General features: G+C 43.6%; 1 protein-coding gene and 1 long non-coding RNA gene across 5 annotated transcripts in view; one reads left to right on the top strand and one right to left on the bottom strand.

The window, feature by feature from the left end:
* The window catches only part of CDH8 (cadherin 8), a 236,167-nt gene extending 234,255 nt beyond the window's left edge, over positions 1 to 1,912 (bottom strand). Inside the window, exon 1 of one of the 4 annotated variants that reach the window (XM_083514956.1) lies at positions 860 to 1,912. The gene's annotated coding sequence lies outside the window, so the exon portion shown is untranslated. The remainder of the gene's footprint in view (positions 1 to 859) is intronic. The other 3 variants (XM_083514958.1, XM_083514957.1, XM_083514960.1) reach the window with 3 other exon arrangements.
* On the top strand, positions 1 to 25,948 carry LOC310712265. The gene is made up of 3 exons (XR_014528823.1): positions 1 to 78; positions 4,921 to 5,081; positions 25,886 to 25,948. It is a non-coding gene; the product is annotated as an uncharacterized lncRNA (long non-coding RNA).
* The last annotated feature ends 591 nt before the right edge of the window (positions 25,949 to 26,539 follow it).

Below are 26,539 nucleotides of genomic sequence, written 5' to 3'. Positions count from 1 at the left end.
CAAGGGACTGGAGCTAACACGGGGTGCGGTGGGGGCTGATCCTAAGTTTCATCTTGATATGGCTGCAGCTTTGCTAAGGTAGGCAACTGAGGTCCGTTCCCTTTTTGGGGGAAGGGGGGCAGCAACTTGTAGAAAAGGAGCTTGACTGCTCACTTACTGAGAAACCGGGAGGAGAGAGGCTCACTTCTAAACCCTTGATTTTCTCAGCCGAAGTAGCAGAATATTTAACATCAAATGATAAATAATAATAATAATAATAATAATAATAATAATAATTTTCTCCCTCCTCTCTGTTTTTAGATTGCCCCTCTCCACCACCCCAGTTTATCCTCCTTTCTCTGTATCTGGCTGGCGGCTGGCTATGCTCTTTTTTTAGAAGGCGATTCTCAATATATCTGGCGGGGGGGGGGGGGTAGAGAAAAATTCTCAACACCAACCAGGCAACGTCTTTCAAGTCTTGAATGTATGCCTGGATCTATCAACCAGATGGTGGGAAATGCCTGGATCTATCAACCAGTGATTTAGTGTTCTAAAATGAGGGGGGGGGCAAAAGACCAACCCCTCCATCACCGGTGACCACACGCCACCCCACCGCTATGGCAGAGTCCTGCAGAAAGGCATGTCCGGAATGGGCACCTTGAGATCTTCCACCACCATCCTCACTCAGACCCCCCAAACCAGGAATCCCCAAGAAGACCCAGCTGAATAAGTAGACAAAACTATCCGAGCTATCAGAGAGACCGAGGTAGCTGGAGATTGATACTTCTCCCTCCGCGACCCTCTTCCTCTCCTGGTGATAAGACTCTCTAACCCAGGAAAAATCTTATCACGTATCAAAAAAAATAACGGCAAAAGGTACCTCCTGCTTGGCTTCTTCCCCCCCGGAGCTCCAAGAAGGAACGTCTTGCAAACTCCTACTTCAGCGCGGTGAAATACATACGGTTCCCCCCTCCCCTCCCCAAATAATCGTAAGATTCGACTGGAAAGGTGGCTACTTGTTCTTTCAGCGGGAGGCGAATAGTCGCCAGCCCGGGCGAGCTTGGCCAAAAGCGGGTACCTGCCTCCGACCGGCTTTCATTCTTTCACACCAATGTTGCCTCTGGCTCGCTCGCTTTCCCTCGGCTTTTATTTTTTCTCTTTTTCTAAAAAATAAAATAAAAATATTTATTTCTCCCACGGTCTTGGGGAGCGGGGAAGCGCCGGGGCGACTGGGGCTCCTCTCCTCTCCGGTCCGGCTGGCCAGGCGAAGCGCGGGGCTGGATCAGTGCCGGGTCTCCGTCTCCCGTTGCAACGCTCGTCGGCGGTGGCGGCGGCTGCAACGGCAGCACAAGTGGCGGCAGCGGCGGCAGCAGCAGCTGCAACAGCCCATCTCCGGCCGAGCGAACGGGAGGGATATTCCAAAATAAATCCACTCATTCAGACGCGCCGAGCCGCTCGCTCGCTCGCTCGCTTTCTGGCTCTCCGACGTGCCCGCCTGCCAAATGGAACTGTGAAGCGATGTGGGGGAAGAAAAAAAAAGAAAAGTGAGGAGCGGAGAGCCTCCCCTGACAGTTCTTATTGGGCTGATCTTGGAGGCAGGTCTAAAGGCTCCCGAGAACGCCGGGCTGGAACGCGCGCCTGCTCCATTCCAATCTCGCCGGCGCGCTTAACTTTCTAGTCCTCTTTGGGGGTTTCTGTTTAGGGGCGGGGGTTCTGTGTTTTTTCTCTCCCCCCTTTTTTTTAAAGAGCCCTTCCCTCCGCCTGAAAGGCTGCCGCCAGCCGGCTCGGGGCGATTTCTTGGCAAGGACACCACTACCACCACCACCTCTTCCTCACCTGCGCAACTCCCACCTTTTAAGGACTCTGCTGCTCTTCATTCCTCAAAGCAGGAAAATCGGAGCGAGAGAGAAAAGGAGGAGACTTCAAGCAAAGGGGGAGGGAACGAGGGATCTAGAGTAAACTCCCACCACTGACACCGCGCCAAGCCTGTTGATGTCCTGCCTTTGGCTAGCGTTCCCCCCACTCCATGCAAATTACGGGTGCAATAACTTCTCTTGTAGTTTTCCCGCTCTTGGAGAGAGAAAACGCAAGGAGAAGGTGCCGCGGGGCACACTGTAGGCCTAAGCAGAGGTGGAGAACTTGTAGCCCCCCCGGTGTTGATGGACTCCGTGTCGCATCAGCTGGAGGCAGCTCTGCCAACGGTCAGTGGTGATGGGAGTTGGAGTTTGGCAACATGGGGAGGGCCACAGGTTCCCCAAGCCTGAAGAGAGTGGCTGGAAGGAGGCTTCCTCAGGTCCTGAGGACATCAGCGGAGACTTCCTGGGATAGGTTGGAGGAAAGCTGCATCTAACCCCAGTATTCTGTTTCTAGCGTTGCCCGGTCAGGTGTCTCTAGATGGTCAAGATGTGAGCAAGGCCTGAAGGTGGTAACAGTGAAGGTGGTGTTGAAATAGACAATGATTTTTAGATCCATGGCTTTATTTGATCTTTGATGAAATATTTTGAAGGTGCAGGAAGAGACCTGGCTCAGTGGCAGAGCACATGCTTTGTACAAAGAAAGCCTCAGGTTCAAGCCCCAGCATCTCCAGGTAGGGCTGGGAAAGACGCCTGCCTTAAATTCTGGAGAGCTGTTGCTGGTTAGGATTGATGGTACTGGGCTGGATAAGGCTGTGGTCTGATTTGAGAGTTTCCTATGTTCCTATACCTACTTACAGTAGTGACTCATTCAACTCAGTGTGGTTTATATTCTTCCAAGCACACATGTATAGCATAGCACTGTGGCCAGATATCAGGACACCTTGAGGGCAGGGAATTCCTTAACTCAAGGTATGTGCATTGTAAGTAGTTCACTTTGTCTTTCCAGGCACCTGACCAACTAATCCATTTCACTGAGTGACTCTAAAAAGCTCTAGTGGTGTTGTGAGGGCGGGATGAATTTGCAACTATGCTCTCTACACAATTTACAATTTCACCAACCTCTTAGATGCTCTTTTAGTTCCCCTTTCCCCCAGAAATGAACATACAAAACAAAGTTTTAACCAAGTTGGAGTTAATTCTTAGCAAAAGCAAGATCTGCACAGGAGTGTAAGGTCTAATGAGTACAGCAACTCATCTTCCCCATGCCCACATGAGGAAGTTGCTATGCTTATTAGGCCTGGCACTGCTGTGCAGATCTTGTTTCTGCTAATATAGAGTTAAGTCAAACTTGCACAGTGTGATTTACTGTTGACTCACTCCTGACAGATTGCTGAGACTGAAGGTCCCTCCCTCCCCATGGCTGTCTCCTCTCCAGGGTTTCTTCCAAGCAATTAGGGACTGTGTCTGCACGTCACCAATCTCTCCTTCACCCTTTTCATGCCTCTTCTGGTTCTGGGAGACAAGGATGGAGGGGAGCTTGTCTCAGCATGAGGGAAAGACACCCGTGACTCTTCACCAGTCTGACTCATCTCTGCTTCTTGGCCTCTCCCCTCCCACTCTCTCTGCCTCTGATTCTACACTTCTGCCACAGACTCTCCCAGCTCATTAAGTCCTGTTATCTCTTCAGCTTCTTACACCTCTTCCCTGTCTTCTCCCTCTTCTCCCCCTGACCACTCACCATTTCCCCACCATTACTACCCAGGCTCTGAGCCTTGGTGGTTCCCCAATTGGCTTCTCCCACCATTCCTCCCATGACAGGGGGGTTGGTTGATTTTTATTGCTGGATAACTAAGCTGATGTGTATTTTAGCAGACACATAACACAGAGACAGACACAGAAGTGATGGCTGGTACCCATTGGGATTGGTAGGGCAGAGTACAAGGGAGCAAAAAAGCTGGTGGAGACAGAGCCAATGATGGCCAGAACCAAGTAATCCTAGTTTGTCCCCACACTCCTCCCTGCTGAGTTCTACTGGTTGTAAGCAAGGAGGTGAGCAATTGGGTCTGGCTAAGGGCAGATTGAGGCCATGTACACATTGACAATTTAAAGTGCAACTAGAGATCCTCCCCCCACCTCAATTTGAGTTGAAGCTGATTTGATGGGAAACACATCAAAATGATGTATTTGATTTTTCAAAAGAAAACAGCATGCAGGATAGATGTGGATTGAGGTTATTATGTGCACACCACTTCCCAAACTAGCAGTGGGAGTGTACTGAATGCAATGCAAATGGGAATATGTACACAGCTTGAGGTTGGTGGGGTTAGAATCATAGAATCATAGAGTTGGAAGAGACCACAAGGGCCATCGAGTCCAACCCCCTGCCAAGCAGGAAACCAAGCAGGGTTGGTGCCCTATTTGCTGTAACTAACCAGCCTCTACTGACACACACAAGCAGGGACGCGGACTTATAAAAAATATTGGGGGGGGGGGCGAGAAAGCTCATGAATAATAAATAAGCTCATGAATATGCAAATAAAGTGGCCCTGCCTCCTCGTGAGCGAATAGGGGAGAGTGTGCTGCGCCTATTAATCAGCTCCGAAGGAAATTGGGTAGAGCTTTTGCTCGGGAGGGAGGGCAGGAGGCATGCAGCCCGACCCTGTGCATTTTGGGCTGGGGGAGGGGCGGCGATGGCGCTCTGCTGGAGGGGCACCGGAGATTATTGGGGGGGCGGAGCCCCCCCAAACGAATTTTTGAGGGGGCTCAGGCCCCCTCAAGCCCCATGGAGTCGGCGCCTATGCACACAAGATCAGTGCTTTGCTGTTTGTTGAATGAATTGATCTGAAATGCCCACCACCATTTAGTTACCAGTACTCATAAGAAGATCTCTGACTGATCCAAGGTCCGTCTGGACAAGCAATGTTTTCCCAATAGCCTCGAAGATGCCTCTGGGAAGCCCACAAGCAGGGTGTGAAGGGAACAGACCTTCTTCACAGTTATATCCTCATTTCATTTCATAATTTCATTTCAATGGAATTGAAAGCATGTGCTTTACTGCTGAGCTATGATTCCTTCCCCTTCCCAGCCACAGCTGCCATCATCCCTAACCACTGGCCAGGCTGGCTGGGGCTGATAGAAGTTGAGAGTCCAACAGCATCTGAAGTTTTGTGTGTGAGAAGACAGAAAGGGATAGAAAAAGATCGTGAGCATCTGTGGCTATTGATAAACATGCATTAATCTAGAGAGGTAAGAACTGCCATTTATCACACTTTAACCCCCTTGATTTCAAGCAAGGAAAGACATGAGCTATAATATAGCTAATTGTGCAAAGTGATTGTGAGTGCATGTTGTTAGCACAGGCAGAATGCCAACATTGGTTCTCAAACCCACAAGAGAATAGCTCCAGGAACTACAATTATTCCAGGGGATTACTTTGGAGTTTTTAAAGATCTTGTGAATATGCCTTAAGGCTGCACTCCTACAGCCACTTTCTAAGAGTGAGCCAATTCTAGGATAGCTTGGAACATAGACTGGGTGGAGCAAGGCAGCAATAAGTGCTGCATTCAAGTGTGCCATTTACAATTGTTCTAGGACTCCTCCAGAGCTTTTATCCAGATTTGCTTGCACAAAGCTTACACAAAAGTTAGAATACATCAAGTCTTTATTAAACATTTCCTCTAATTTGTTTGTAGGGAAGTTATGGGGCACCGAGCATTCATCCTGCATTCATGCTGATTTGTTTGCAGGATGTTTACAAATCTTCCCATGAAACATTCTTTCAGTCCGCACTTTTAAATGCATTTCATAGCTGCAAAAAGGTTATTTTTTTTTAAAGGAAGCAGTTCTGCTGCACTAGGACCATGGAGCAGTTTACTCCACTTTTATTGCACAAACTAAATTTCAAGGCAGCTTACAACGCCACACCTCAGGACCACAATACCACAAGGACTGCCTTTCTCCATATGAACCTACGTGGACTCTGAGATCATCCCCTGAGGCTCTTCTTTATGTGCCTCCTCCACAAAAGGTCCAGAGGGTGGCAAAACAAGAACAGGACTTTTCTGCAGTGGTTCCCTGTTTGCAGAGTGCTCTCTCAAGGCAAGGGAGGTTCGGCTGGCGCTTTCATTATACACCTTTAGGCACCAGGCAAAAACCTTCCTCTCCAACCAGGTTTTGAGCTGACTGACATCTGATATCCTTTTAAATGTTTTGTGGGAGGGGGAATTATTGGATTGTTGTTGTTTAGTCATTTAGTCGTGTCTGACTTTTTGTGACCCCATGGACCAGAGCACACCAGGCACTGTCTTCCACTGCTTCCTGCAGTTTGGTCAAACTCATGTTTGTAGCTTCGAGAACACTGTCCAACCATCTCGTCCTCTGTCGTCCCCTTCTCCTTGTACCCTCAATCTTTCCCAGCATCAGGGTCTTTTCCAGGGAGTCTTCTCTTCTCATGAGGTGGCCAAAGTATTGGAGCCTCAGCTTCACGACCTGTCCTTCCAGTGAGCACTCAGGGCTGATTTCCTTAAGAATGGATATGTTTGATCTTCTTGCAGTCCATGTGACTCTCAAGAGTCTCCTCCAGCACCATAATTCAAAAGCATCAATTCTTCGGCAATCAGCCTTCTTTATGGTCCAGCTCTCACTTCCATACAGCTAAAAACATATAAAAACCTAATCTTTAAAAAACAATTAAACATTAGTAGAATTAAAATGTATACATAGAAAAGATCAGACACAGAGATTATTACAATAAAATAATCACAGCACCAGTCCTTTCCTTTACACTGACTGATAGCAGCCACCCAAGTTTTCAGGCAGAGATGTTTCTCAGCTTTACCTGGGGGTGACAGTGATTGAATCTCAGACCTTTTGTATGTAATTACTGTGCTTTACCACTGGGGGCACTTGCAGACTATTGCTATTTTGTGGGTAGGATACAATGGCATACTAGTAAATTCAGGCTGTGCAATTAAAGTGGATTTCTTGCTCTTGCACAGCAAGCCTTCTTAAAGCAACAACAACAACATAATTTTTGTAGGAAGGAACATACCGAGGAAATGCTTTGGAAAATGTGGGTTAACAATTGCTCAATGCAACACTGTATAACTTTCCTGCAAACAAATCAGAATGAGTGGTCAGTATAAGTTCCCCACAATCTTTGTGTAAACAAATCAGGATGAATGCTTAATAAACTGGTAGTCTGAAAACAACTCAAGTACAGAATGAAGGAATGAAGAAAGGGAAAATAGAACCTATGCATTCAGTTTTCATCTTCAGTTATAGATGGTGAAGAAAATTGTTTTACTTTGCATTTAACGTCAGCCCTATATAATTCCCACTTCCCCTCAAAAAATATGCCAACTGAAACACAGCCATGCTTCCAAATTCAAACTTCTCCAAATTTTACAATTAAGTTTTCCAGCATGCTAATGGCTGCAAAAGTGCATGAACTAGAGAAAACTGTGCCTAAAATGTATATGCCAACAGCATATGCATACATACTGATAAATTGGAGAAAATAAGATATAAACATGTATTATATCAGGAAAAAATTGCTTGCAATAATGTTATCATTAGGAGAAATTTGACTAAAATGTACATGCAGACTTCTAAAATAAATTTATTTATTTATTTAAATGAACACACTGCTGAATTGTAAAAAGGCAAAGTGGACTCTAATTATTATTATTATTATTAATAATAATAATAATAATAATAATAATAATAATAATAATAATAGATGTGGAAATATGGACAACAGATTTTAAAAGTGAGAAAAGAGAGAAAGAAACTGAGAAAATAAAAATTGATAGTTTTGTCTTTTCCTAGTCCCAGCAACCATTGACAGTGGATCATGGGAGTTGTAGATAATCAACCAGAGAAAAGAGGCATCAACTAAGCAAACGAGTCAAGGCTCGCTGGGGGCAGCTAAGAACATAGAGAAGCCTGGGAGGAAATGGACAAGGGAGCCAAATGAGGACAGCCGACAAGGGAAGTGAATGATCATAGAGATGGAAAGCTGTGAGGCAGAGAAGGTGGGAGCACTGCCAAGAGGATGCTGAGGGAGAACCGCAGAGGAGACAGAGAGAAAGCACAACAAAGGAAGTGAGAGAGGGAGAGAAAGAGAAACTTGTCAGGTACAAAAAGGACTGGTTTGTGCAATTGGAACTCTTTCTTCTTTGGAGAAGAAGGGGCAATTTTACACTGAAGACGAACAAGGACTTCAGCTACAGGCTCTCAGCCACAATGAACAAAGAACTATGACTCTGTTTGCTTAGGAGCAAGACTAGGGCATCTTATAGAGCATTTATTGTTACCACTCCTAGCTGTGCTGCCAACGGTGTAGTTAATTTTTCAGTATACATGATTATATGTGTACCAGTGGATGAGGAATCAGGACCAGTGGACACTCCCAACTTCACACAATCATAGAATTAATGAGGACCCCCAGTGCAAGCTTAGGTTAAGGTGGAAAGGGCTGGTCAGGCTTTTGGTACCTTGTTTGTGAGTTTGAGTGGACGCTGATGGTAATAACATCATTACTAAGCAGTGCAGATAGGGATGGCTGGATTTACCCATTTTGGTTTCTCATTCGTGTGTGTGTGTTCATGAAAATTTGTCAGCATTTTTGTGTTGATTTCTAACATAAAATGAAAAGCAGTCATGACATTCTGCAGTTTGTGTGGCTGCTAATAAGTGGTGCTGTGAAGTGCAACATGACAACCCATCAACTGATGGGCAGATGAAAGCTCATAGCTAGTCCCACCAGCCCCTTCAACACCCCCACCCCTGAAGTTTGAAAGCCCTTTGTAAGCAACCTCTCATGGAGACATTTGCAAAGGGAAATCTGAAAGCCCTGTGGTTCACTTTGAAGTTCCAACAATTGGGACTTCAAATGGAAGCACTGCCTGATGCCAAGCTGAGAAATTAAAATAGCCATCTTCTATTTTCATTATTTCCAGTAATTTCCAGACCCATTTCAAGGCGCTCACATTGATGTTTAAAGGCCTAAACAACTTAAGCCTCAAATATCTGAAAATATCTGAAAAACCACCTCCATTCCTTTAGCCCATATCATATGTTGTGATTAGCAGAAGGGACTCTCTTAGTGGTCCAACCACTCTCAGAAATTTGGGGTAATAATGGCAGCTTGGAAGAAGGCATTCTCTATGACAGCCCCCCAATTGTAGCATTCCCCATTCTTATCATACAGCTTTTGTCATATGGGGAAAACCTCTTTACCCTGCTGGGATGTATATTTTGAACATACCTTTAATCTGTTTGTTTGGTAGGTACTGGGGACCTCATAATGTAGGGCAAGGTCATTTACACACACACACACACACACACACACACACACACACACACACACCATGTCGAGTTTTTTTAATGCCTTGTATTTTTTTCCAGCATTCATAGGAGCATCACAGCCATTATTTCAAAGAGGGCCCCACCAGTGGGCCTTACTTAGGTTCAGGGTTCCTAGCAGCTGCCCCAAAATGCTTTCATGACAGCAATAAACCTGCGAGACTATGTTCCCCCAGCCATCACCAACGGTAAGGAAATTGAGTTTCCTCTGTCCTTTTGTGTTCAGGGTAAAATAAGAATTGCCATTTGCCTTTGTGACTCTGAACACGCAGCAAGAGTGTTGTCTGTCTACCTGCTCCCTCATTTTTAATAGCGTAATCAGCTCAAGACCATAATAAAGAGCTATGGTGGACAGTGAATGGTTAGAAGGAACCAATGCTTGACTGTTTGCTTGTTTATTTATTTCATTTACACCACACCCAGTAGCAGCCAGAAGGGTGGGGCAGAGTGGGCAGGCATTGCTTACCTGGCTTCCCAATGTGGAAGTTACTGCTGGTTACCAGCAGAGGGGCGGGGAGAGAGAAAGACATCAGGTAGGTTGACACATCATGGGTGCCGTGGCAGAGCCAATCTGCCACTCTTGCCATGGTGCCTGCACTGACCTCCCCAACCCCTTTCCCCACCAGACACTACTGACCCCACATTTCCTCAAAGAAGCTCAAGGATGTGCATGGTTCCAGTTCATCCCATTTTATCCTCGCAACAACCCTGTGAGGTTGGCTAGGCTGAGAGACAATGACTAGCCCAAGATTAGCCAGTTAATAACAGGGCTGACTAGAGATTTGAACCCTGTTCTCCCAGATCTTAGTCTAACACTTTAATTATACCATACTAGTATGTGTAAAATTGGTTTGGGTCATACCCCGTCATAAAACAAATGTTCTTCACCATTTATGTGTTACCCCTTAACATATTTGAAGATGGCTCAATCAATCAATCAATCAATCAATCAATCATTTAGATTATAGGATTGAATCCCATATCCTTTTCTGTAGGAAAAATCCCCTTTGAATGCAATGGGACTTTTTCCTTAGTCAACATGTGTAGAATTGTGACATAAATGTTGTAACCTTACATTTAGGCTGCAGTCCATACACACATACCTGGGAGCATGTCAGACTGAACTCATAGGTTTTACTTCTGAGTAGTCATGTATAGGATTGCACTGTCAGGCTGTAACCCTCTGTACAATTTTCTGGGAGTCAGCTCCATTAAACGCAGTGAAGGTTACTTTTGAGTAAACACACATAGGCAGTCTGATCGTACCTGGTTTAAAGTATCACCACCATTACTCCCCCCCCCAAAAAAAAACCCCTACATTTTTTAAACACTGAAAAATGACTCTGTGGAGAGGATGCTTTGTGCTATCACCAGCACCCAGCCAATCAGCACTGTGAGCTGACAGCCCATTTTGCTTCAATCTAGTTGAATTTTGTCTCAAAGTTTCAGTCCTCAGGAGAAGACTGTACTTATGAGAACAATGTGGTAAGTGTGCTTTCTAGAGTGGAGTGGCTCCAGTTAGGATATAAATGGAGTAAGCCATTATAAAAAGCAAAAACAAGAAAAAGGAGCACACTAAGTTGTAGCTGCATGTTTATATATGTGGTGGAAGAATCAAACCTGTATTTCATGAAAGGATCCTCATGCACAGTGGCCACAATTCAGGTAACAAGTACACTGCTCTGAATTTTCATTAACAAATGGCAACAATTGTGTATTTTTCTTGCATTTGTAATCTTTTATATCAGCAGATAAACAAGATAAAAGTAAAACAGAAATTCTACATACATGCACATAAAAGCTCTTCCTGGAATTCACCAAACAACAACAACAAAAATCCACAATAAGACTATGTGGAAGAACCCATGGAATAAAAACCTTTCTCACAGATATGGAAAACAGAACTCCATTTTGCTAGGAGATTTTGTTTTAATGGTATCCCCCTGGATTCCGAAATATACGGGGTCTGGTTGACTCCTACCGTCTTGAAAAAAAGTAAATGTATATTTAAACACATGCACATCTGCTCAATAGTTATATTTACTAGACAAAGTTCTATTACCATATAGAGTTAGGTTGGTTCCCTCAGGGCACCACAAGCACACTACACCGTGCAAAAGATAACATCAGAAAATGTGGCTTTCCTTTATTTTAGAAAGGAGAGCTGGATTTGCATTGGAGCAAAGTATCTCTCCCCCTCTCCCCATTCATAGCTTTTGCTGGCTGAATAGAAATGAGCTTGCAGATACTATAATGAAAGACTTTAACGCAAACTTTCTGCTTCAAAGGTACATGATGGTTTTGCTTTTGAACTCCCATGCAGTAAATAGTTTAAGCGATTTGCTGCCCTTTTTTTGGATAGCAAGAGATGGCCAATGACTGCATCCTTTGGGGTTTCTTTGCTCTCCAGACAGTGGTCTGGGGGATGGGGGGGGTGAAGGTCAGGTAATATAATTAGGGGTGGATGAGAAATTCAATTTAGTTCACATTTAAAGGCAAACCTACCAATTTTGCACTTTCTGAAACAACACGAAACTGAAACAGCAATCCTACAAAATTTTCCCTTCTCTGAACTCTGCAATCAGTTTTCTTGCTAAAAAAAGGGTACAAAAATGCATATACTAGGGTAAAGTGTGCATAAAAATGGATATATTGTACATGTGTATTTGCAAGATCCTAAACGGAATTTTCAAATGAAAATACCTGTTTTAAATGCCCTTATTACACCTCTTCCCAGCTATGCAAACATGAAGATGTGGCTTTGAAATGTTGAGTTATTCTACATGCAACAATGTTCTAAATGCAGTTTCATGTTTTTAGGGTAAATCATTTTAAGCAAGTTCATGTGTTGTACAGGCTCAAACCCTCAACTTGAGCAAGAATATAGCAAAAGAAAAATGGAAGTATCTATTTTCTCCCTTCATTAATATCTTGCACCTTTTTATATAATGAGCTAGCTATATTTTTGAATGATTAGAATTAATCACATACATGAAAGACATCCCCTCCCCCCCAAAAGCCACACATATTGCAATTCCTCAAAAATTGTCACATTGCATGTAGCTGAACACATTTTTAAAAAATGCCCACCAACATCTATATTTCAGTGATGTTCAGCACATGTTTTTGCACCTGCTTCCCTGAACCAATTTCTTCTTCTTTGCTCTTGGCCTTTTTTTGTCCTTTAATCCAATTGGCTATGCTGAGTCACATGATTTTATTTATCGATATCTGAGAGGCCATTGTGTCAGCAGCAGCATTGCACCTTCATCAGCAGAAGTCATGTGGATTGGCTTAGGCAAGTGGATTAAATGGCAGTGTGGGCAAAAGAGGCCAAGGACAAGGAGAATATAGGAGGAGGAGGACAATGATGCTAAGGAGAATAGCATCAAAACTACATGAGCATCCTTGTAGTGTGTGCTGAAGCTCTCCAAAAATAAGAGGTATCTTTTGACACAATCGATAACGAACACAGAACTGGACACATTGTTTTTCCTCAGTCTGAGTTTATGTCTATGGAAACAACTTCTGAGTAAACATTACTGGAGACATAGTCATACATTTAATACACTTTAGTGCCACTTTGAACACTCATGGCTCCCCCCCCCCCCAATATCTGGGTTAAGGGTGCTTAGCATTGTTAGGCAACTCCTATGATCCTCTCAGGACGCGGGTGGTGCTGTGGTCTAAAACACTGAGCCTAGGGCTTGCCATTCAGAAGGTCGGTGGTTCAAATCCCTGTGATGGGGTGAGCTCCCGTTGCTCGGTCCCTGCTCCTGCCCACCTAGCAGTTCGAAAGCACGTCAAAGTGCAAGTAGATAAATAGGTACCACTCCGGCAGGAAGGTAAATGGCGTTTCTGTGCGCTGCTCTGGTTCGTCAGAAGTGGCTTAGTCACATGAGGCTGGCCACAGAAGTGGCTTAGTCATGTGGCTGGCCACATGAGCTGTACACTGGCTCCCTCAGCCTATAGAGCGAGATGAGCGCACAACCCCAGAGTCATCTGCAACTGGACCTAACAGTCAGGGGTACCTTTACCTTTTTCCTTTTATGATCCTCACACAGTGACATTTGCCCGAGGTGCTTGAGATGAGAGCTTGATTGTTTACCACTCTGAGGATTGTAACTCAAAGGAGTCTCCTGACAACTAACGAAGAGGTAAATCTTCAATGGGTGCTGTCACTGCTGAAAAGATAATATGGGACTGCATTCCAAATGATAGGTGCCACCACACTAAAAGTACAGTTCTGACATCCTGTAGAATGAACCTCCTGATAAGATGTTATCTGCAGGAGGCCCTCTCCTGCAGTGTGCAGTAGTTGGCTGGGAATATAAGGGATGATACCGTCTTTTAGGTATCATGATCACAAGCTGTATAGGGCTAGTTGTCTTATTATTATATGAGTTTCAGACTTTGTTTCCTTTTGCAGGGTTAACATGGGAAAGCAGCTTCAAATGCATCTTCTCTGTCTACCCTCAAACCCTTAAAATATAGTGAAACCAAAAGGAAAGGAAAAGCATTGAAATAAGTTTTGGGTGGTAACCCACAAAACAATAGAGTTAAAGAAGCCTTTATTGACAATAGCCAGTAGAAAATCATTTTAAATAATAATAATAATAAATACCTTGAACAGTTAGGGATTGCCATAAATAAATTTGTAATTAATTTACAAATTCACATTATGAGATGGTACAAATTATTATAAATGGGAATTGTGCAGAAGAAATGGAAACATGGCATCTTTTAATCATGCCTTCTATTTCTTGTTGGGGGGGGGGAAACCTTGTAATTTTTGATCTGTGATTACTTGACATTATGGATGCAAAACTATAATCTGTTTTTATGTAGCACTTGTAAAAGAAATTAATTTCAGCTAATGTATAATGCTAGAGGTTATGCCCTTCCCTTGCTCCAATTTCTAAACCCTCACAATCTTTTACAACCCATTTGCACCCCATTTTCATCCAACTCCCCCTTGTATACAAACCACCCCCATTTCATTCTTCCTCCTCTCTCCTATTATGCAGCCCCTTTTGCACACCCATCCTGTGGTGACATATGTTATTATATATTTACAAAGAACAGAATCTGCCAGTTAGTTTGTTCGGTTAGAGGTTTAGGTCAGTTGAGGGAAGTTGTACAGATATAGGTGTTTGCTTATTAATTAATGCCTTCTAAATTACTACATTGAATCCAGAACTCCATGTTGAAGACAACACATGGTACTAGGAGTGAACACACTGTGTGAAGGTGCTGTTATAAGGGTTTGTTGGGGGCTTGGCGGAGGAAGTAGGCTGTATGGTGGGTGGAATAATCTATGTTCCTCACTTCCCAATATTTTGAGACTTCCCCTGTTGTTTTAAGCCACCACTTTCCCCCTTTCAGTGTCTCTTCCTTCATGCCCCCATGCTACAGCCACTGCTGTTATACAACCAGTCTTCTCTTTTGCTTCCATACCCTGCCCCATATTCATGGAAATCCAGGATTGTGATGCAGCTGTATCTGAGGCCTTGAGAAGCTTGGTTATTGGCCTAGCTAGCGAGTGGAGCTATGTGTAAACCTTGGATGGCTGCCACCTATGCTTTCATAAAGCAGGTGGGCTAATGGGAGGTTCTGGTCAAACTGGCATATGCCGTTTTTTGTAAAAGTAATTCGTAAATGAGTGCTTGGTTGCAGACAAGTCATGATGCCCTCTTGCTGTTTCGATGTCCATCCCAAGTCTGCAATGGCAGCAGGGCTTCTCAGGCTATGCTATTAGTTTGACTTATTTTCTAATAAATCACTAGAATTGATCACTCTGGCATTTTTGACATCCTTCTTTGGTGTCTATGCACCAAACCATTCACACAAGCCCTCCACATTACCAGAGACCAACCATCACTGTCTATTTGAATGACCTTCCTCTGTACTGAGTTCAACTGTACTGAGTTGAATCCAATAGGATCCAGAATTCAGCAGTCTGACTGGTCCACAGGAGGCACCCAATCCAGCTCCTGGATGAAGTGAATCAGCAACCTGATTGGCCTGCAGGAGCAGCCAATCAGGCTTCTGGAGGAGGTGAATCCGCAACCTAATTGGCCTACAGGAGCAGCCCAGAATTAGCCAATCACGCGGGGCCCATTTTGTAAATAATGTATATATAGCTAGACGTTTTGGGAAAAGTTTCATTCATTGCTACCATGAGCTGAATAAAGAGCATGAAATCCACACTCGACTCAGAATATATTTCACTCTGCCTGGTGGCAAGATGGGCTGGTGCGTAGTGTGTCAGAGAAAGGGAGAGGTGGAGCTGGGATGGGTGGTCTGTGCTTAGGAACATGGGAAGCCTACCTCTGTATTGTCTACACTGACTGACAAAGGATCACTTGGGCTTCAGAGAGGCAAAATTCCCAGCCCTACCTGGAAGTGCCAGTGTTTGAACTTAGACCTTCTTCATGCAAAGCAGATACTCTACTCCTGAGCTACAGCCTTACCCTGTATTGTTTCAAGCCTCAGTTCTTTCACCGGAGTTGAGCACAGGCATCTGCCAAAGTGTGCATCCCTAGGCGGGGTCCGAAACACCCAATATCACACAAGTACTTAAGACAAACTCACGTAATACAGAAACATACCACTTAGCACACATGCACACTCAAACACAGAAACAGTCAAGAGGAGAGAGTCTCTTTCTTGCTGCATAGCACAGAAGCCAAATAATCTCCACATAGCAAAAAAAGTTCACAATCTTTCTCCATGTGAAGATTTCTAAGAAGCAGCATGTGGGTCTGAGAAGATGGTGAGAGGCTGATGGACCAGTTGCAAAGGCGGCACACATCAGATCTGATGCAGGAGCTTCTGGTTCCCCATCTCTGTTTTAAAGTCAGCTTGCTTTTCTAACCCGTATTCTTGTTACTTGGTAGAATACAATGGAGCAAAAGCCCCAAGTGAGGCCCGCTAACAACATGTGGGTTCACATTTTACTCATTAGAAAGGTTTCCAACTTTCTAATAAGTAAAGTGTATTGCGAGAACAGTAAATGCATAATGAACCTCCTTAGCATTCCTGAGACACTTTTTGCAATTTTGATTTCTTGCTGTCAGGTTGACCATTAAGGATAGGAAATATACATTATAGGGGATCATAAAATATCAAACAAAATAGCAGTATATCAAGCAAACCATTTAGCTATCATAAAAAAATCTAATTCTCTGCTTTTAGTTTCATGCAGGTAGCTGTTTCAATTGGGTTGCAATGATATTTCTTTTGCTCTACCTCAAGTGCCCTCTAGCGTGCAGTAACTAAGCCAGTTGCAAATATATATTAAAAAGTGACAACTTCTTGCTGCCTCCACTCCTACCATGCTTAAATCCCAAAGCAATTTGTAACATGTCTTCTTCCAGGAGTTATATCAATGACACATTTTGCCACATTAATTGTTTGTTTATATGGAAATATGACATCTATTGTATATAAAAGTTTAGACTAGGAACATTTTGTAATTTTGCTATGACATTTTACCTTGTGTGACAGTGCATGTCTTCATTCTCCAGAGGGGCTTTTTCAGAATATATGTTTGGAGGATTGAGACCCTAATTTGTGTAAAATGTATTGATTGCTTCAGTGAGAGGGGGATACATATTAGCAATTCTTAGCATTTATTTAGAGGAGTGAAAACAGCAGTAGCCTGCAATCCTTGGCCAGATAGATAGATAGATGATAGAAAGATATGCAATTGTTATCATCTATCTATCTAATCTATCAACAGACCTTGCAATACATAGAGTAATAGATACAGCAGGAAAGGTGGATCAGGTAAAATGATATGAGGATGGCTTGGGAAAAAGCATTTTGATTATAGGGGTGGGTGAATCTGTCAGTTTTTTTATCCTCTTAGTTTCTCTGGAAAATAAAAGATTTTTATTAAAGCTTCGAAAGAAACAAGGAAAAAGCAGTATACACAACTTAACATCACATACCAAGCATTTTTAAAAACAGAAAATAATGAAAATAAAATAGTTCCAATTCTCCGTCTATCAGCTTCACAGTATAGAGTTATGCAAAACCCTTGATCCATAATAGCATCCAACTTTCCTGCTTTCCATAAACCAACCTTTTCCCGTCTTTGGTTTCTCTTATTTTCTCTGGCTTTCAGCCTGGGGAAAAAAAATGCTCCCCACTCCTTGCCTTACAGCATGCAGAGAAAAGCCATGTGTGTTGTTTAATAGTGGTGTGTCGGTCTGTGGAACAATGTAAGCATTGCTCCTTAGGGTAAGAACTGGAGTGCTACAAGTAGTCAAGACTGTCACTGTTTTAATCTGTGCCATGTTGGAAGTGTTATACTGATGGATGGTGTTAGACAACAAGGCAGATCATCTGGAAAGTTCAAAGGCCCCTAGAGATCTCTTCAACTTTAAGGCATGCCACAAGGCTGTTTATTTTGCTCTGGGGACAGGATGCTTTTATTTTTGACTAGAGGATCATTCACAGGTGAACTGTGTACATTCCTGCACATTGTGCCAGCTGGGTCAGACTGTCCATTTAGTCTTGTATAGTTCACTTTCATTGGCAGCAGCTCCCTGGTGTCTTGGGCAAAAGTCTTTCACATGTGATGCTGAACTCAAATGGAATCCTTTGAGTAGCGGACAAAAACAGTCTATTCTGGAGATAATTAGCTGTGCTAATAACTTTATCCCAAAACTCCTGTGAGACATGTCACCAGTTATTCAGCACATGAGAATAGGAAACTGCCTTATACCAGTTCAGACCATTTGCAGGTCCAGGCACAGTGAACACAGGTTGACTAGGGTTTGGAGATGTGAAGTTACCAATAGTAACACCATTTTCACTACAAAATACCTGCATTATTATGCACACTGTCCACTAGTTATATGCATATTTTTGGTACACATTGTCTGGAGAACTGTGCTACAAAATTCGGAGAAAGGTAAATTTCAAAGAACGACCAGCCAAGGTGGATTGCAATTTTAAAATGCTAAAATGAATAACATATATCAAATGCAAAGTTGACCTGGAGTGGGTTGGGGGAGGAAGGGATGATCATCCCTCTCCCTGCTCTCTTCTTTCTTCTCACAGGGCAATTGTGACATAATGTCATGGAAAACTTTCCTTATACAGGCATGCTTCATTTTATTGTGCTTCAGAGATATTGTTCCTCATGAGGACATGGGTGCAGCTTCAGGCAGCCTGGTCCCATGCCACCACCACCCTTCTTCTGACCATCGGAGTAGAGCTGACTAGGACTGTGCCTGGGTTTCCCCACTCCCACCTTCAGCCAGGGTGTGTGAGGTTTAATACACTACTGTATAGTGTAAACAGAACTTGTATATGCACTAGGAAACAAACAAAATATGTGTGACTCACTTCATTGCAACATTCGCTTTACTGCAACGGTCTGGAACTGAACACCACAGTATCTCTGATGTATGCTTGTAAACAAACTTCATTCCTGATAAGAGCTCTGGCAGTTACAGAGATGTACTGGACAACCATATTGCATTTTGGGGTCAAGCCATTGTTTTGTAAAGGAGCTTTGTATTTTTCATTTGCATTCACATCTTCTACTGTTTTTCCCCAAAACAGATCCATAACTTTTTTTCTGGTAAGCATTCACTGAATGTTCATCAAAGAGTTGTTGAGTTACTGTCAAATAATTTATTGATGCCTGTGAGTCAACAGGGTGCTGAATGAGAAGTTTCTTCTTTTTGACACTTGATTTCCCCAAAATGGTTCTTTGAAATATTATTTATTTACCATAAATTTATTTCCTTTCTTGGCTGACATAAAAAAATGAATTATTTTATATAAGGGAGACATTTTGTTCAGTCAAACATAGTTATTTTATCTTCCTTAGTGCATGTTGGATGTGTTTCTTTAGACAACCCCCCCTCCCCGATACCATGTAACTGCTCCATTAACACTGTGGAATCTTGCCACAAGGTACAAGGCATCATCCAGAAGATCCCCTAAAACAGGTGGAATAAGCAAAATTATATATGTGGGATTTACCCCTTTCACTGTTGTTGAAGAGGTGCAGGAAAGGGTGAACCATACAGGCTCCTCACCCCAACATGACTGTTTGGCACAGGAGGTTTGCAAAAGTAATAGACAGAAAAGAAATATGTTAAGTAAAAACAACATTTATTAAAGAAAGTAATTTTAAATATTTAATGACACAATTAAGTCTTATTAATGTAATAGTCTTTATTCTTCAGCTTTAAAATTCACAAGGATAATTTCTCCTTTCATCTTTATTATGCAGTGTTCCCCCACCCCCAATTATTTGTTATATGTTTCTATAAATAATTTACACATATTAAGATTTTAATTTTAATTTTCTAACTATGAGCATGCTCTACCACAGCCCTCACACTGATCTACACTTTGGGGTATAAATGGAAGCCATGCAGCTGATGAGTCAGTTCATATTTACACACACACACACACACACACACACAGAGAGAGAGAGAGAGAGAGAGAGAGAGAGAGAGAGAGAGAACACGCATATATTCCCAATGTTATAATAACCTCAGGTCTGTTTTGGCTTCTATAGGCTTCATTTTGATATTTGGTACACACATACAATAGATCAGGGTTTGAAACCTCAGGCCCCAGAAACCAAATGTAACCCTCCAGACTTGGGATGCACTCCCAGGCCACATCTCTCACCAGCCCTGCTCTGTACTCCCTCCCTTTTGCATGGCTAGGATGTGTCCTTAATCTGTGATAGTGCCTGTTGCTTGCTTGCTTGCTTGGAGTTTGAGTTGTGTGTAGGTGGGATATGAATGCAGAAAGTTGTAACTTGGTGCAGCTAGAATGTATTCTACCGCACATAGGTCAGAGTCACATCCATTACTCTACCTACTTTGGCCTCTGGCCAATGCCATGGGGGCATTGGATCATGTGGCAATGCAGAACTCCATCTGAAAAAGCCCTGCAATAGAAAACCAATTCTGCATAATAACCCCTTCTCCTAATCTCAAAAAACTGAATTCAGGTCTCTGGCCCATATCTGATAACCCAGCAATGCAGATATAAAAAATCCAACAGTATTGCTGCAGAATGCTGGGAATGGAGACGATGTGGAGTGAATCTGTCTGTTGCAAAGTTGGTTTGTTTATGTGATAAGTTACCGTATTTCTCGCTCCATAAGATACACCCGACCATAAGACGCACCTAGTTTTTAGAGGAGAAAAACAAAACAAAACAAAAAAATTCTGAACGAAACAGTGGATGTATGATTTTTGTGGTTGAAGCTGTGGCCATAGACATGATATGTGATTTGACGGTGGGTTTGGGCTAGCCCAATGCAAAAATCCTGAGAATCCATGTGGATCCGTACTTTGTAACCATGTTTTGCACCATTACAGACCCACAAAACAATGGATGCGTGATTTTTTGGTACAGGCTATAGCCATGGACATGCTATGTGATCTGATAGTGAGTTTGGGGTAACCCAAAGCAAAAATCCTGATGCTAGGCAGACTTTTTGACTTTTTCAAGACCAATTGGCAGCAAGATTCTGCTACCAAAATAGTTCATCCTTCAGGGCCTGGGCAGGCCATCAGAGCTTGCCTGCTGGGGAGTGGGCAGGCTGGCGAGGCCCCCTAGATTTAGAGGCCCTAGGATTCAGCCTACTTGTGGTGTAGTGGTTAAGAGCGGTAGTCTCGTAATCTGGGGAACCAGGTTCGTGTCTCCGCTCCTCCACATGCAGCTGCTGGGTGACCTTGGGCCAGTCACACTTCTCTGAAGTCTCTCAGCCCCACTCACCTCACAGAGTGTTTGTTGTGGGGGAGGAAGGGAAAGGAGAATGTTAGCCGCTTTGAGACTCCTTAAAGGGAGTGAAAGGCGGGATATCAAATCCAAACTCTTCTTCTTCTTCTACTTAGCCTATACATAAATCTGGCACTGGCTATATCCTATACAGGAGCAGGGCCATCTTAACTGTTGGCACTAGGGGTGCACGGCACCAGGGCGCCGGGCTCTCAGAGACACTAGGCCGAGAGTCCGGGGCCGAGCGTTGGAGTCCAGGGAAGAGTCACTGACAGTCGAGTGGAGCAGAGCCCGTCGGAGCGCCGCCGGCTCTTCTGCTGCAGGTGGCTCTTCCCTGGACTCCAACACTCACCCCGGAACTCACGTCGAGCCGCAGCAGCAGAAGAGTCCATGGTGCTCCAACAGGCTCAGCTCCGCTCAGCTGTTGGCTCTTGCCCCAGCTGCATGGCAGCTAACTGTTTGGTGCCACACCCAGAGCGCTGTGTAACATTGTGGTGGGATCCACCGAGTGCCGACAGCACCAAAGGCAGCAACAAAACTTGACAAATAGGAGCACATGGATCCTGTCCAGAGATGTTGCCTCCAATGCTGCTTGAATTCCCCCTCGTTCTGCAATGGCACCCCATGTTGGACGGCACTGGGAACATGCGGTGACAGCGTAAAAGCCAGCAAAAGAACCCACAGCTTGGCGCATTTAGCAGGATGCATCGCACAGTGCCCATAAGTTAACCACCATGTGTGTGTGGGGGAGGCAGCAGACGGACAGCACAGCAACTGTACGTGTTGCCTGACATTTTGTCCCCCCAGCATGGAACCTGCAGCCCCCTTCATACGCCCCTGTGTGTGGGGTGCTGGCACCCCTTTTGGTTGGCGCTGTGAGTCCCTGTGTCGCACAACCGTTCTAAAGGTTCCAAAGGTAAATAACTGTTTCCTTAAAAAAAGTCAACAACTTTGGGGTCCCCCCCAAAAAAGGTTGACAACTCTGGGCAACCTAGGGACACTGCGTGGATCTTTGCACCGCGGCCTGCATATGCTTAAGACGGCCCTGTGAAGGAGCTCAGTAGAAGGCAGTTCTCTCCTCCTGTTCTGCTTAGAGTGTCTCCTTCTTTCCTCTTTACAGACTGTAGTTTCAAGGATGGGACTGGGGCAATGATAAGAAGATCGTCATTTCCACTTGAGTTGACTGTGTGCTATAAGACTGGCTCCTCATACTGCAGGGTCTTCCGTTTTACAGAGTGTACATTCAAGAAGGGGAGGGGAGGGAAAGTGCCCTGTTGCAGGAATTCCTTTCCTCTTCTTAGATGGCATTTGTGAGGGACGGGCAAGGACAGTGCCATCCTGTTTCATCACTCAATATGAAATGGGAAGGTGCCACCCCAACTCACCACCGCCCAAGCCTCCCTTTTTACATATATAATAATTTTGATTTGATTTTACAAATATAGAATCATAACAATCCAAATTGTTGTTGTTTAGTTGTTTAGTCGTGTCCAACTCTTCATGACCCCATGGACCAGAGCACGCCAGGCACTCCTGTCTTCCACTGCCTCCCGCAGTTTGGTCAAACTCATGCTGGTAGCTCACATGGAGGAGGAACCGGCCAGCCACTCCAGTATTATTTACTTTTTTGTAACTTTTTTTTTTGTAGCCTGTCCTGAGAACATGAACATGATGAAGTATGGGATATAATCCTGATTTAGAGAAAGACAGGTGTAAAGAATACAAAACAAACAACAATCCAGACTGTTGTTCTTAAACTGCTGGTCCCTGTTCCTCTTCTATGGAGTGATATAATAATTAGTAGTAGTAGCAATAGTAATAGTAGTAGATGGTTTGATGCACCAGACTGGAAGTATTTATGCTTTGTATATGTATTATATTTGTATTATGCTTTGTATACCACCAAAAATCTACCAGTGGGGTGTGCAGTGTGTGTGTGTGTGTGTGTGTGTGTAGACACAACTTCTTTTCATCATGGAGAACAACTGTCACCATCAGACCTACTAATTTTTAGATGTGCTTTAAAAATTCTCAGCCTTAAAGAGTGTGTTCTAGTATAATTCCCCTTGCTTCAGTTAGCAAATGCGCATTTTCATTTAGCATTCTTTTAGGTTTTATTGTCTCAGTATTAATTATTATTCATGCCCACCTTGTTTTTCTAACTCCTTTTAATCTATCTGTCCTCTGTTTTGTTCCATTGACCTTGCTTTCAGAGGCCGCTTCCTCTCTCCTCCCCTCCTTTAAACACTTTCCTTCCAGCCTAGATCCATCTTATTTATTGTGATCACAGAAAACTTTTCTCCCCTAGCTCACAAATGGATAGGGTTGCTCGCAGGGAGTGCTCTGATTATACACCACAGGGTCTGTGCAGAATACTAAGGTATCATGCAAATCAACTCCTTTAGACCAATCTCTTTTGCTTTTGATTGCTCTGAAAAGCATTCTTCTTTTAGTGGAGAGATGGGTTTTACTCGCTTGCAGATTGGACAACTGTCACCTGAAACAAAAAAGTAACACTTACTTCCACTTGGCAGCTTGGGAGTGCACTGAAGATGTAAAATTGCTTAATTAACATATGCGATGCTGCAGATCTTTAAAGTACTCTGGACTATAAACACTCATTCTGTTGCCTGTAATTGACAGTGCTGTTCCAAAGCACTGTTTTCCTTTCAGGGCAGAAGTAAAAGACAGAACTTAAAATAGTAGTGGGGCATTTTCTTAAATGGGGGATATGGAGACTGAGTGCCAGATTTCAGCTGCTTGCCTCAAATTAGGATTGGACTCAGACATCTTTATTGCTTGTTCCCATCTCTCAAGTGGATGCATTTTGTTCCACAACCTTTGCAATATGTAGATTCGTATGGCTCCTAGCATATAGTTAAAGCTTATAGTTAAAGCTTTCCCAGTAGTGATGTATGGAAGTGAGAGCTGGACCATAAAGAAGGCTGATCGCCAAACAATTGATGCTTTTGAATTATGGTGCTGTAGGAGACTCTTGAGAGTCCCATGGACTGCAAGAAGATCAAACCTATCCATTCTTAAGGAAATCAGCCCTGAGTGCTCACTGGAAGGACAGATCCTGAAGCTGAGACTCTTCTCATGAGAAGAGAAGACTCCCTGGAAAAGACCCTGATGTTGGGAAAGATGGAGGGCACAAGGAGAAGGGGATGACAGAGGACGAGATGGTTGGATAGTGTTCTCGAAGCTACGAACATGAGTTTGACCAAACTGTGGGAGGCAGTGGAAGACAGGAGTGCCTAGCGTGCTCTGGTCCATGGGGTCACGAAGAGTCAGACACGACTAAACGACTAATCAACAACAACAACAACAACAACATGGTTCCTAGTGTACTGCAGCACAGTGGTGGACAAGGACAGAGGCAAAAGTGGGGAGAATATCACAGGTGCATTTTATTTTTTGTACAGTAAGCTAGTCCCTCCCCCCACATTCACGTATGCTTCATCAAGGCAGCGAAGAGGCATTATCAGAGCTCAATGACCCATTCCAGACAGGCAGGGTGCAAAGCAGGACTGGTGAGGAGTGAAGCTATGGAGGATATCTTGGGAAAATCCCAAGGTCCAAAGAGGGAGGCCTGGAGGGCTGCATTTGTCCTCTGGACCTGTTCTATGTATCAATTTTTAGGTTGCTCATTGATGACATCCCCAAAGTGTGGTGATGGCCTTCTGTCCTCAGGTTTTGACATTTATCTTTTGCTATTGAGTCAACTCTTGAAAGCCTACCACATGAGCTACTTGACTTCATGCAACCTGGTAAGATGAGCATATGGTGAAAATGCAAATGAGGATCACAATGCTTGCTTGCAAAGGAGAATTGCTACAACATCTCTCCTGGATGGTTGGGTACCAGAGAGGAAACTGACGGAATGAGGTCATGCACTCAGTACACACATAGCCCCTTTCTGACAGCTCTCAAATTCTGCTAGGGACAGGGCTTTGGCATCAAATGCAGTAAGAGTGATTAACTTGACTTACTGCTTTAGAGGTGGTGAGGTCTCAGCCATAAGAGCTGAACGAATCCAGTGCTGGGGACAAAGCAAGATGTTTAATGGGCAAGCCCTTTCATAAAGTAAAGGTATCTTTATTCCTTTTTGCTGGTATGTATATAAAGGATAGGATAGGGCAGTCAGATGTGACTATCTTTTCCCCAGCAATAAAGTCAAAGTCACCATATCAATATCAGGAAGAGTGCTAACACAGTAAAAATGACAGTCACTGCCATGCAGTCGCTGGCAGTTCCATTCCCTCCAGCAATTACAATGCTGTATTCATTGACAATGTCCCTGCTGGAGTCATACACAAAATTCACCAATCAACATGCAGCAACATCAATAACACAAGGCTAAAGCACAGTGCACAAGCAGTTTACTGGGAATAGCCTACAGTTGCCTTTTATATCACTAGTTTCCATAGAGTTGTAGTGAGTCAGTACACCTATAGAAACTATATGCACCTGCCTCAGGCTGGAGAGAGTCCCAAGGGCTTATTAGAAAGATCTGGAGGGTTGCATCCACCTCCTGGCCCTGAGGTTCTCTTGCCCTACCCTAGTGGAACAAATCCCACCCCCTTAAAAAACAACAACCAACAAACCACGTGCTTTTACTAGGAGACTGACAGGAAATGCATTGGTAAGTGTGGAATGAACAAACACAGCACAAGCAAATCAGGATGAATACAGTCATATAACTGTCCCGTAAACAAATAAGAATGAATACTCAATAAAGACTGGATATAATCTAACCACCATGGAAGCTCTGTGCAAGCAAATGAGGATAAATGCTCAGTAAATAGGTTGTCTGGAGGGGCCATTAGAGTTTTAAAGCTTAAAATCCATACCTTGAACTGAGCCCATTTATAATAACTGTGTTCCCAAAATGATGAATCTTTTCAATTAAGGTATGTCCACCTGGAGATGGCCAATTGACACCAAACCCAGGATTGTGTCCAACAGAGGCCAAGGTACCAAATGAGGATTCTCTTTGTTGATATTCTCTTCTGTCTTCATCAGTTTATAGTCAGTGTTGTATGAACTCCATCCTTAACAATAGAAGTTCAAGTATCTGCAGGAAGGGGAAAGGGGGTGTCTTTTCTTTTAATGTGGAATTGGCAAAAGCAGGATTGGAGTTTTAATATTACTGCATTGATCAGTTGTGTGCATTTAGGCTCTCATGCACACACTTCCCACATGCTACAGACAAACATTGCCAGGTTCTGAATACCTAGCATAATGCTGCAGGTTCTTTCCCCAAAGGATATATAATGCTGACATCAACAGCAATAAAATAGGAGCTATTATTTCCACCCTTCTCTTTATCATTCAGCAGAGCAAAGTATTTGGCTCTGTGTAGGAGTTTCACACCAATCTCTCTAGGAAAGAGCCCTCACAAAGACTTCTGCAGTGCCCTCAGACAGACGTTTAGTCTCCAAACCACAAATTGCTACACACCCTCACCCTCTGAGTTGCCTCATGCATAATGGATATGATTAATGCAAAAGTAAAGCTAACATTAACAATACATAATCTTGAAGGCTGGCAGAGCAATACTGCTA

Source organism: Podarcis liolepis (genome assembly GCF_965112155.1).
Source record: "Podarcis liolepis genome assembly, chromosome: 7".
Classification (NCBI taxonomy): Eukaryota; Metazoa; Chordata; class Lepidosauria; order Squamata; family Lacertidae; genus Podarcis; species Podarcis liolepis.
Note: the sequence above shows the minus strand (reverse complement) of the source record. Positions and strands in the feature narration are given on the sequence as shown.